This window comes from Pogona vitticeps, chromosome 4, assembly GCF_051106095.1.
Source record: "Pogona vitticeps strain Pit_001003342236 chromosome 4, PviZW2.1, whole genome shotgun sequence".
NCBI lineage: Eukaryota > Metazoa > Chordata > Lepidosauria > Squamata > Agamidae > Pogona > Pogona vitticeps.
Genome location: NC_135786.1, coordinates 91,156,487 through 91,168,310, shown reverse-complemented (window position 1 = coordinate 91,168,310; position 11,824 = coordinate 91,156,487). Strand labels below are relative to the sequence as shown.

The 11,824-nt window shown below is 40.5% G+C and overlaps 1 protein-coding gene across 19 annotated transcripts in view; it reads left to right on the top strand.

The window, feature by feature from the left end:
• The first annotated feature begins 287 nt into the window (after window positions 1–287).
• Window positions 288–11,824, top strand: part of ZNF644 (zinc finger protein 644) — a 71,832-nt gene continuing 60,295 nt past the window's right edge. For 6 of the 19 annotated variants that reach the window (XM_078391753.1, XM_078391751.1, XM_020794544.3 and 3 more), the window contains exons 1-2: window positions 784–924; window positions 2,116–2,176. The gene's annotated coding sequence lies outside the window, so the exon portion shown is untranslated. Of the gene's footprint in view, window positions 640–783; window positions 925–946; window positions 1,611–2,115; window positions 2,177–7,683; window positions 7,744–11,824 lie in introns of those variants that run through there. The other 13 variants (XM_078391750.1, XM_020794545.3, XM_078391749.1 and 10 more) reach the window with 10 other exon arrangements.

Below are 11,824 nucleotides of genomic sequence, written 5' to 3'. Positions count from 1 at the left end.
ACCTTGACAGGTCAGTAGGGTTGGGGGGGACTTTGTCGCTTTACCCAAGGCAGCAGAATGACTTGAGCCACCATTTTTAGGACTGCACTGTACATTGTCCAGAAAAAGCAACCAGCACAAGGCTACACAGGAAACATGAAGCAGCAAAAGCTGGAAAAAATTTTGGCCCCTGGCTAAGAGATTCTGAGACTTGTAGCCCAGTATTTTTCCAAGCTCTAAGCAGGGATTCCAATTTACATTCCTCCAACACCAAGCTAAGCTATTGATCCACACTGCCTGGGCAGGTCTGGCACATCATTCATCCGCTGAGGGGAAGACGCCGAATAAACTGAGGAGGTTTTGGAAGGAGGGGGGCAAAGGCTCGCAGGCCATCTGCTTGAACAGAAATGGAAGCTCGAATTAGGCAGCCCAGAAAGGAGGGCAAAGGCAGCCGATTAGCGAGCCAGGAGGCTCCGCACATGCGTTTTAGGTGCTGAAAAGGGCGGTGGATGTGCTTCCAGGATGTGTCCGGGTAAGTTACTGAGTCTGTGTGGGGATCCGGACGAGAGGCGGCGTAATGTCGTCATGACGCCTTACGCATTCTTTCCCCCCCTCCCGGAGTGACGCAGGCCTTGGCGAGCCCGTGAGTTTTCCGTTATGGTTGTTATGATGATTCTTTTTTAAGGGAGGGGGATGGGAGTGTGACTGTGCGGGGGGGGGGGGTGTGAGGGAGGGATCCTTCTGGAGCCGAGCGCGAGGAAGGTCGAAAAGAGGCCGTTACGGTGCGCGCGGGGAGGGGGGGGGGTGCGCGCGCGCGCAGGGGAGGAGGCAGAGCAGCGGCGGGGGAGGGGGGGTCCTTGCTCCATCCTGTCGCATCAGGGAACATGGCGGCTGCCGCTAGTGCAGCAAAAGGGGTTCCACCGAGCCGGGCCTTCTCCTCCTGGGGTGAGTAGGAAAGAAGCCGGGGCTGGCGACGAGGGGGATGGCGGCTTCGAGGCCAATCGGAGCTCGTTCGCCTCTCAGTTTGGCAACCAGGAAGGAGACGCGAGGCGGAGGGCGGACGGGGGGGGGCTCTGGGCCTCCTCTCTCTCTCCCTCTCCCTTTCCTCCTAGTCCGCTACGGGTCCGACTGGGCCGGGCACAAAGAGCGGCTGCTGCTGCGCTGAGGAGGGTTTTGTTGGGTCACATGAAACGGCGTAGCCAGTGAACGCGGAGCGGGGAGATGCCGTGGGGCCGCTGAGGAGGAACTTCGGGTGGAGGACGAAGGGGAAGCCCCTAAGGAGCTTTAGCCGCCGCGACCCCGGAAAGGCCGGGCGGGGGAATGAGGTCACCCTGGCTGGCAGCGCGTGGAGGTGGTGGGGCACTTCTGCACAAGGTGCCTTGTGAGGAAAGCACCTTCCACTCAGGGAGCCCATCTTCTCTTTCGCCTGAAGTTGGGGGGGGATTTAAAAGTTCGTACTAAAAAAAAAACCCCCAGCGTCTGGCTCTGTTGGGCATCACTTTATAGCTTTCCTTTACAAACCATTCCCCACCATGTCACCAAAACTTGAGTCCCCTCTACCCTTAGGCGTATTTAGGTTCTCTCTCTGCTGTAAACAATTTGACAATTGTGCTGCCTGGTTGTCACCTTAGGTGGGTTCTTGTAAAACCGGGAGAATGTTTAGAAAATTAGCAATTTTTAAATGGTTGAAAATGTAATGCTCATTGTGTGTGTGTGTTTTAACGGTGATTAAAGTTTCCTTTTTGGTTACTGTTGATCAGCGTGACACAGCTTCTGGGTTCTCTAATAGCTTTGCAACTTCAAAAAACATTGTAAAGAAGTTGGTTCTAGTACATGCAGAATGTGAAAATGAAACATGACATATGGTAACTAGTTAGTAAAAGTACATACGCTAGAACCATAAAATGTATTGGATTATTGTGCATAGATACATTCTTTGGCCTTTATACAGTACAGTATATACAAACTTGTTGCCCTTCTCTTACTTAATTTTTCTCTTGTAAGAACTGCAGTACATTGGTAGGCAGATGTTTACCAGACCGTTGTGATACAGTTGTTATAGGAATTCATAAGAATGTAATTAGATTTGAATGGTTGAACTGATGTTTGGCATTCCTTCCTGTATATTTCTTCTAGGTAGATGAATGATTCAAGATGTGAAAAAAAAGCAGACAGAAGAATTTTGCTGCTAGTGTAGGTAAGATTAAAGGAGGTCATATCTAATATGTTGCCTGTTCTGAAAACCTTGTGACAAAAAAGATGAAACACAATAGAGCAAATTGCTCTGTAATTTAATTTAAAAAGGCTGTTCACCAAAATGAGACAGTTTTTTTCTTATAGGGGAACAAGAATGCAAACAAATGTTCAATGTGACAATTATTATACAAGCAGAGATTATTATAGTGGCTCAATATAATTTTATACCTAAGAGATCTAATTCATGGCTAGTTCTCTTTTTTTGACTCTGTTTTGTTCAACAGTTCACAACTGTCACTCTTAAGTGTGTATATAAGCTGCAAGTTTGGAAGTAGAGAGTAAAGAAGAGCTAAGAATGTGATTTTACCACATTGCTTTTCCAATGTACTGAAGTTTCACCTCAGGAAGAAAAAGTAATGTTCATACATAGTCTTTTCTTCTCACACAAAAAAATGAGAATAGCAGTGATTTTTTCTCAAATGTTTTCTGTAAAGGGAATTAGTAACCATTGCAAAATAATTGATACCAGGCCTGGAATAGCAGATGGAGTATCAGAATAGGATTTAGGAAACCTGGGTTCAAATCCCACTTGATTAGGTTGCAAGGTCAGATGACCAGCAGTCATAAGATCAAATCCACGTGACACAGCTCCCGTTGCTTGTCCCAGTTCCTGCCAACCTAGCAGTTCGAAAGCATGCAAATGCAAGTAGATAAACAGGTACCACCATGGTGGGATGGTAACAGCATTCCGTGTCTAGTCGTGCTGGCCACGTGACCACGGAAACCTGTCTACAGACAAATGCTGGCTCTACAGCTTGAAAACGGGGATGAGCACCGCGCCCTAGAATCGGACATGACTGGACTAAATGTCAAGGGGAATCTTTACCTTTACCTAGAGCTATAAAACCATTCCTTAAATATCTTGTGTACCTTGAAAACCCTATTAGGATCACCATAAGTCAGATGCAATTTGACAGCACATGAAGACAATTGATACTGCTTTCCAAGCAATAAACAAAATTAAGGTACTATTGATTTGATCACATGCAATTTATGGAACTTTATTTTGAATAAGAGAGTATTTTCAAATTATTGACTGAACTAGATTGCATTCCTCCAACAAGTGAAAATGGAAAGTGATCATTGCATTATTATAAAATACATCTGGATTGTCCCATTGTCATTGGATGAATTAGGGTAAATGATGGGGTGGGAAGGCAGCATTGTAAGATATACAGTAAAATTTCTTTCCTCAGAAAAGTGCTTTAAGGCTTAGATCCAGTCTACCTGTGCAGGTGCTCTCTGAATACCTTGTTGTATGCACTCTCTAGCTGCTCTTTCCCTCTGTAGACTGCGAATGGATGGCTGCAAAGTGCTTTCAGGTTAAGGCTAGAAGGCACAGAAAAGGGGGAAAGTATAGCTGTGGAATGCACAGCCGTGCATCTTCCTTGACTGTCCTCCAGAGAGGGATGGGGAAGATCTGTAGCTAGACACCCAAGCATTTGTCAAGTTTTGTATTTGGAAACCTGGGAGGGGGCCAGGACAGCTGAATGTATGAACAGCTATGGTAGGATTAGTTTAAAGGCCTGTCTGATGTAGTATTATATTCCCACAGCAATCTGCCAGTGGTTTAGAAAGCCCACAAGTAATGGTTGAGTACAATGGCACCTCATCTTCTGTTTGCATTTCCTAGCATTTTACCTTTTCACTTTCTCTTCCTGTGTTGAGAACGAAGTATGATGCTGCCTTTTTCTTCTGTGCATAGATTTGCAGTTTTTAAGGCTGGAAATAGGGGTGAACTCTGGCATGAATTTCGGTAATGTGGTTGTTTTTAACACAAGGGTGTGTTCTTGAGGCAAGGACAGTTTCTCCATTGCAAGAAGAGAGAGTGCCTGCAATGCCTTCTTCCAACTCTGGGGAGCAAGTAGTTTTTAAGTCTGAAAGAGACAATGAAGGCTCAGCTGGTTGCCTGAAAGCTGCTCTCAAGGCTCTGATATGGCAGTGAGACTGATGTTATCTGTGACAAACCTGCAAAGCATCTGTGTCATTGAAGCAGATCAACTACTGATCTGAGGTGTCACTCATAGTTTTCCATTTATGTAATAAAGTTTATTGGCTCTTCCGACAGCTGGTCTTGTGCTTTCTGGAAACATTCCCTGAAGGTCAGGGATCCTCTTGAGCAGCATTCCACGATGGACCATTGCCAGAAGGGAAAATACACAATATATCCCCAAACCCAACTACAAGTTTTAGTCCTTTGTATATATTCTTTAATTTACTCATCATCTCAAAGGTTAATGTTCACATTTGTCTGTTTAAAGTTTAGTAAAAACTTGTCAGGAACATTGTCATCAATAAACTGCTTTAAACTGCTAGAGTATATAAGCAAACCAATATTCGATATTCTTAGATCAGAAAAGTGAAAGCAGCAAAACTGATCTCCATGCTTTCCATAGTTTTTCTGTGCTCTTGAATTGCTGAACTATCAGATTTCCTCTTATTTGTCCTGTAGGAGAGAGCTTTTAGTCTTTTTTTCTTCCTTCCTAGCTGCTGCTAATAAATAACAGTTGAAATTAACAGAAATATCTAAGTTGCAGTTGATTGGGTTGTAGGAGTATGAATAGCTTTTCAGTTTAGGTTCTCTTTTATGTAAATTTTTGTTCTTTAAATAGCTCTAAGCCCTGTTTAGTTGTCACCTTCTGGGTGTTTTGACTATAGTATATCAATGTTGAAACTGGTGAGATTTAAATGTGCTTGGCTTGAAAGTGAGGTCAATCTCTACTACTCTTTAAAGATACTTGTGAAGATATAAAAGCCAATATTCGGTGTCATTAAGACATTGTTGGACAACTAGAGAAGAAATTGAGTTTACTTTGAGGTATTTTTTTCCATTTTCGTGCAGATGGACAGAGAATCTGTCATTTATAGAATTTTACTTTAGTAGGTCTGCTGTAAATGCTTGGAACTAGAAATCGTAGATATTACCAAAGTCAAAGTTATGCAACACTAAATCATGGTTAATCCAAAACACAACTGAATGTTTGCAAACCCCATGGCCATGGAGACAGGGAGGCTTGTATAATTGTTCTCACTGTGCTAAACTACGGTTTATCTTCTCTGAAAATGGTTACCCCTTGGTATTTGTTTCCTGGATGAATGTCTAATCGTTTATTGTTCTGGCTTGTTTCATAGCATATGATGAAGATGGTAATCACTGAGGCAGTAGGAGAGCTGTTTCTATTTTAATAATTTGTCCCAGTTCATATTCAGATAAGCAGTGTTGCATCCATGGAAATAAATCATTTTGGGTTGTCTTTACAAGGTGTAAACTTTATTTTGGTTGTTCAGAAAAGAATAGTCTGTATGTACTTCCATGTACTTATATGGTTGGCTCTGACATCCCATATTGGGAACTACTTCATCAACATGTTTTCCGGATCAGACTGGCACATTTGTTTTCAAATCTTCTAAAATACATATCAGGCAAAGACAAAATAAAAACTAAAGAAGATGAAACATTGTGACATCTTAAAGATTAACTGCTACATTTTAATGGGAGCTTTGGTAGAGAAGTCCACTTCCTCAGACACTTTACCTCTGGCTGCTGTCTATGGAAATAGACTTGTCCACAAAAGCTCACATTAAAATATAACAGTCTTTAAGGTGCCACAACATTATTTTTATTTTGTTTTTGCTTGATATGCTAGCACAGACTAACACAGCTATCTCTTCTAAGAAAATACAGAAAATATTAGAAAATACAGGGATTAGGGATGTACCATTCAGATTTTTTGGATTATACCTCTCAGAATTCTCCAAGAATTCCCTGAGCAGAATTCTGGAAGCAGACCCACATCTTCAGATATCTGCATTACCCTTACCAGAAGCCAAGCCTAGCACTCCCAATGTTGCATTCTAAGCCTTCATATACTACTACAGTGCTTTCTATGAGGTTCTGCAAATGCTTTCTGGGCATTTTAGTTCTTTGGGATGTACCCCTCTATACACCTAAAGGGCAGCAAGACTATAATACCTAGAAGGCATTACAACAGCTAGAAAGCATTGTAACAGGAAAGAAGGCCTAGAAGAAGGCCTTATCTTTTCTCCAGATGAATAAAATGAAGGTATCTACAGGTGTGTTTTTGTGGGCTTGAACATCCACAGTACATCTGATTGTGGAATTCTGGGAGAATACTGGGATCAGAGGTCCAAAAGCAAGCAAAACATGTAGATTTCACTTTTTGCTTTGAGTATCCAGTACATTTTGTTCAGTCCTCAGTACTCCTTTGTTGTTTGTTGTTGAATTTTCTCTCACTTTTTGTTTTTGTTTTTTGCATTGCAGCATGAAGTGAAGGCCTACCTTGGGGGAATAGGCTTTGTTGTAGGTGAGGGAAATACAGGTTTGTGAACATGTAGGTCTGTGGGCTGGAACTCCCATAATTTTGTTGGGGAATTCTGGGAGTTGGAATCCATAAAATCCAAATGCCATATCTCTTAAGAGGGCTTTTTACATTTGGGGAACAGAATGAAGTATCTCACTAAAGCAATAACGTTGTTTACAGCTCTACCCAGACAATCGGGTGTCTCTTTTGCTAAAGCAGACTAATCTGATCTTGTCTACCAACTTTAGATAGCAAGAAGTACCATGTGCCTGCTATCATATGCTATACTGTATGGATGTAGTTTATGAAAAAAAGGATGATGCTGTACCTGCGCTAAGCATTTGCGGCAGGAAAATGTATCTTGCTTTGCTTGATATTAGGGACGTGGTGGCACTGCAGGCTAAACCGCAGAAGCCTGTGCTGCAGGGTCAGAAGACCAGCAGTTGTAAGATCGAATCCACGCGACGGAGTGAGCGCCCGTCGCTTGTCCCAGCTCCCGCCAACCTAGAGGTTCGAAAGCATGCAAATGCGAGTAGATAAATAGGGACCACCTCGGTGGGAAGGTAACAGCGTTCCGTGTCTAAGTCACACTGGCCACGTGACCACGGAAGATTGTCTTCGGACAAACGCTGGCTCTATGGCTTGGAAACGGGGATGAGCACCACCCCCTAGAGTTGAACACGACTGGACAAAAATTGTCAAGGGGAACCTTTACCTTTACCTTGCTTGATATTAATTCTATGGCCAATGTTTTGTATTAATGTAGAAGTCATGTGTAGCTGGGAAACATTGGGAAGATGGAAAAGGAATTTTTGAAATAAACCTTGTAGGTCTTTTTTTTGGTGCGCTCCTTCTGCCTTTAACAAGTAATGTCTAGCTTCACAGAAGTAGCAAGGACAGGGTTTGCCTTTGACTCTTTGTCAGAGTTGTAAAGAAATGGTGTTCTGAACATTCTAAGATCATTTTATATTAGACTGAAATGTTTTGCAAAATATATTTTGGTTATGTTACTGAAGTGGTAAGAATAAGCTAACAAACATCTTGTTGATAAGATTTTTTTCTTAAATCTGAGATTTAATATGAGAGAAACACCGAACATAACTTCAGAAGAGTTTTGCTTTATCAGGTCAGTGGTTGAATGCAGTGGTGTCCAATCAGATGCCTGTGAGAAAGTGACAACTAAGATGTGAGTGGACAAGCACTTTGTTGTTCATGTTCCACTGCTATTAATCTTTCTTCGATAATTAAAAATGAAAAGTATGATTTGAGAAGGTGTTAAAAGGCATGACAGTATGACATTTATCTGAATAGATATGGATGAGTTTTGTATTGTTGGACGCTCTTGTAGATATTGTAAGATTTGTCTTTCTTATCTAACATAGGTAATACTTAAGGGCCACTAGACCAATGTTAGACCTACTTAGAGCAAACTCCTAGAAATCAATGGAAATTGTTAGTTACAATTGATTTAAATTGTCTCAATTGATTCAAGTGAGTCTGTAGTTGGTAGGACTAGTGTTAGATTTAGCTCTGATTTAGATTAAATATTTGCCTGGAAAACCTAAAGTAATAAATTTGGTGTGGGTATCCAGTGTAGTGTAATGAATAGGGTGATGGACTAGGACTCAGCAGACTTGGGTTTGAATCCCTGGTCAGCCATGAAACTTCAGTGTTTGGGTGGAACTGATAAAACCTTTCCTTAAACATTTCGCTTTCCTTGAAAGTTCTGTTAGGACTGCTCTAAATTGGTTCCCACTTGATGCTACATAACAACTACAATAAATTGGATGGGGAAAAGGACCATAAATTGTTTCAAGACAGAGTAAAGAGTTGTAGAATCTGTCCATTTTGGGATTTAATGATTACAAAATGATTACATTTTAGTTTTTGGAGTTAGGCTGCAGAAAAGTGTGTTTGATTCTGTAGTCGCGAACAAAACCTGAAATATATATTTAATCTTATAAGTAACTTACAAATACTGAAGCAATTGGTTGTTGGGCAGTCAGTGATTAGAAGGCAATAAATGAGGATTTATTTGATCAGATATCATGTCTAAAGGATCTGCAAGATTATTGAGTTGCTGAAACTGCCACACATTTAGAAAGAGACTTCTCACTGGGGTAAGATGTAATGGTATCTAGTGTTCCTTGTCTTTAGGAAGTCTGAAATGAAAATATTTTGAAGCAGTGGCTTTTGAACAACCCAAGTTGGTAATTTAAGCCACAGTTAATATTTAAATATTCAGAACTAAATAAAGTAATTATTATTTTTGTATTATTTATGTATTATGTAATTATTATTGTTTACGTATTTATTATGATACATTTCATAATCATTGCTTCTTTTATTTTGCTGCCATTTCTTATTTTTCATTCCTTTTAGGTTGTGAATCTGCAGGCAATGTCTGCTTATTACTGTATGTTCTTTGTTTTGTGTTAAGGGCTTAGTTTTTTCTAAATTGCTGTATATGGATGTAATTAATTCTTTTATTATTACCACATTTTGTACCATTTAGAGCTCCCCATATATATTAAACTTAATTTGAGGAAATTTTATTTTGTATTCATTAGCAGATGGTACTGTACAGTGGTTCTGAAACTTGTAGACTCATATGTTCTTAGCCTGCAGCCCTTAGAATCTCAACAACTGACTGTGCTGGCTATGGCTTTGGAAGTTGTATTATAATAAGAGACTGACAGTTGTATGAAACTCAACTCAGCATGTTTGTGCTGTTTCAAGACACTGGAGCACTTAACATGGGTGGAAGGGAGTGAGTAATTTAACAAAATAGGGATAGTATACAGTACTGCCTTGGTTTATGAAATTAATCCATCATCTGTCATGCAGATTTCAGTTCATAAACCAAAAATTACATAAACCGAGGCGTATGTAAATCGAGGTACGCCTGCAGATTAATTGAATTTAGGATTCTTCCAAAGCTAGCATATATATGAGATAAATTAATGAGCTTAAAACTGGACAGAGAGTTGGGTGTCATGCCTTTTAAGTCATATATGAATTTATGAACAATGAAACTAAAGTGTAACATAAGAAACATAGTCTCTTGATGAGGGAGAAGAGGCAGTACAAATGCAGGAGAAGGTGATACCTTTGTTAGGTAAAAGTAAAGGTTCCCCTTGACAATTGTCCAGTTGTGTCTGACTCTAGGGGTGGTGCTCATCCCTGTTTCCAAGCCATAGAGCCAGCGTTTGTCCGTAGACAGTTTCTGTGGTCATGTGGCCAGCACGACTAGACATGGAACGTGTTACCTTCCCACTGTGGTGGTACCTATTTATCTATTCGCATTTACATGCTTTCGAACTGCTAGGTTGGCAGGAGCTGGGACAAGTGACAGGAGCTCAGTCTGTCATGTGGCTTCAAACTGCTGGTCTTTAGACCTTGCAGTCCAGAGACCTGCAGCACCACCATGTCCCTTTGATACTTTTGTTAGTCCACTAAAAAATCAAGCAATCAGTATAAGGTTTTTTTTTATTAAAATCCACTTCTTGAGTCTTGTACCATTATCCTGTGAACAGTGCAAAATTATAAATGAGTGTCCCAGAAATTTGTAGCAGAAGTGGGTCAGGTACGCTTCTTAAAGTGAGGTCAACTGCCTTTTGGGGATTTTATTTAATGCTTCATCCATGGTAATGTGTTGTTGGGATTTTCCACCCCACTACTGAGACAGGACAGACAGTGAATCTGTATACAGTGGTGCCTTGCTTAATGGGCGCCCTGTTTAACAACGAAATCGCATAGTGATGAAGATTTTGCGATCGCAAAAGCGATTGCATTGCGATGTTTTAAATGGGCAAAAATCGCTTTGCGATGATCGGTACCCTGTTTCGCTTACCGATCATCGCAAAGCGATTATTTTTAACAGCTGATCGGCGGTTCCAAAATGGCCACCAGGTAAAAAAATAGCCACCTGCTGTTTTTTGGGACGGATTCCTCGCTTACTGGGCAGCGAAAATGGCCGCCTTATGGAGGATTTTCATTTAAAGGTGAGTCTGAAGCCCATAGGAACACATTGAAGGGGTTTCAATGCATTCCTAGGGGCTTTTTTTAATCGCATAGCGACGAAATCGCTTTGCAGCGATTTTTGCTGCACCGATTATCGTCACTATGTGAGGCACCACAGTATTTCTACCCCTCCACATTCTCTGTTTTTGAAATTCAAGTTTTAGTTCAGTTGGGAGATGGGGAAAAGGTCACATAGAAACATAGCAATTTCCATCAGAAAGCTGGGCTAAAGTTTGGTTTAGTCACCAAGTAGAGAAGCCAATTAAAGCCAAATTAATAATGTTGCCTGGTGAGTGCTTGGCAGATGTTATTCTCAGTTTGCACTCCAGCTTTGTTGATGTTAAGAGTCCCATGCAGTCTGCTTGGTGGTGCTGGTGGCAGACCCAAAGAAAACACTCAAAATAATACAGATAGTGGGGGGTGACTAGAAATGTGACTGGAAACTCTGGACCTCTTCATATATCCATGAGATTTTGATTGAACTGAATATACTAGAGAAGAAGTCTCATTAAAGATTGACAGTGCTATTTACATCTCATTTGAAGGTGTCTAGAGAACCAGGAAGATGTGGAATTAGAAGAAATGTACTTTGAGGTGTCCAGTTGAAACACATTAAATTTTTATTGTACTGTATGTGTTTGTTGTGGGGGTTATTATAGCCTGCACTAATATTTGTTGATCTGTAGGATACATGAATCGTTATCTTCTTGTTTCTCAACTGTCTAGGAAGAAAAAAAATTAGTTTAATTTTAGACTCATTATGCTATTCTGCAATAGTATGTAGTTCAAGTGCTAATTGAAATTTCATTAGACCACATTTTTCTTCAGCATAGGTTATAGAAAAATGAAAAATAGCATAGCTTAATCATTGCCACCTTCAGGTCTAAAGAGAGAGTGCAATAAGAAATGCGGAATTATCAGTGTCTGATACAAAAAGAAAATGGCTACTACAAATGAATGGTGGTACTGTACAGTGTTACTGCTTGCTGTACTATTTTACATGCTTCTTTTCCATTTTTATGCTTGCTTTTTAAAATACTAAATTATTTTGAAATATCTTAGACATTTTATTATACAATGGAATAAAATGTCTGGGATCCTTCTATTCTAAAAGAATTTCTGATGGTAAAAAACCCCACTCTGCTTGAAATACTGTACAATATACCACTAATATACATGAAACAGAAGGAATTAAGCTCAGCTCTGAAAGAGGCTGGATATCTGTGTTTCATTCTTTATTTCAA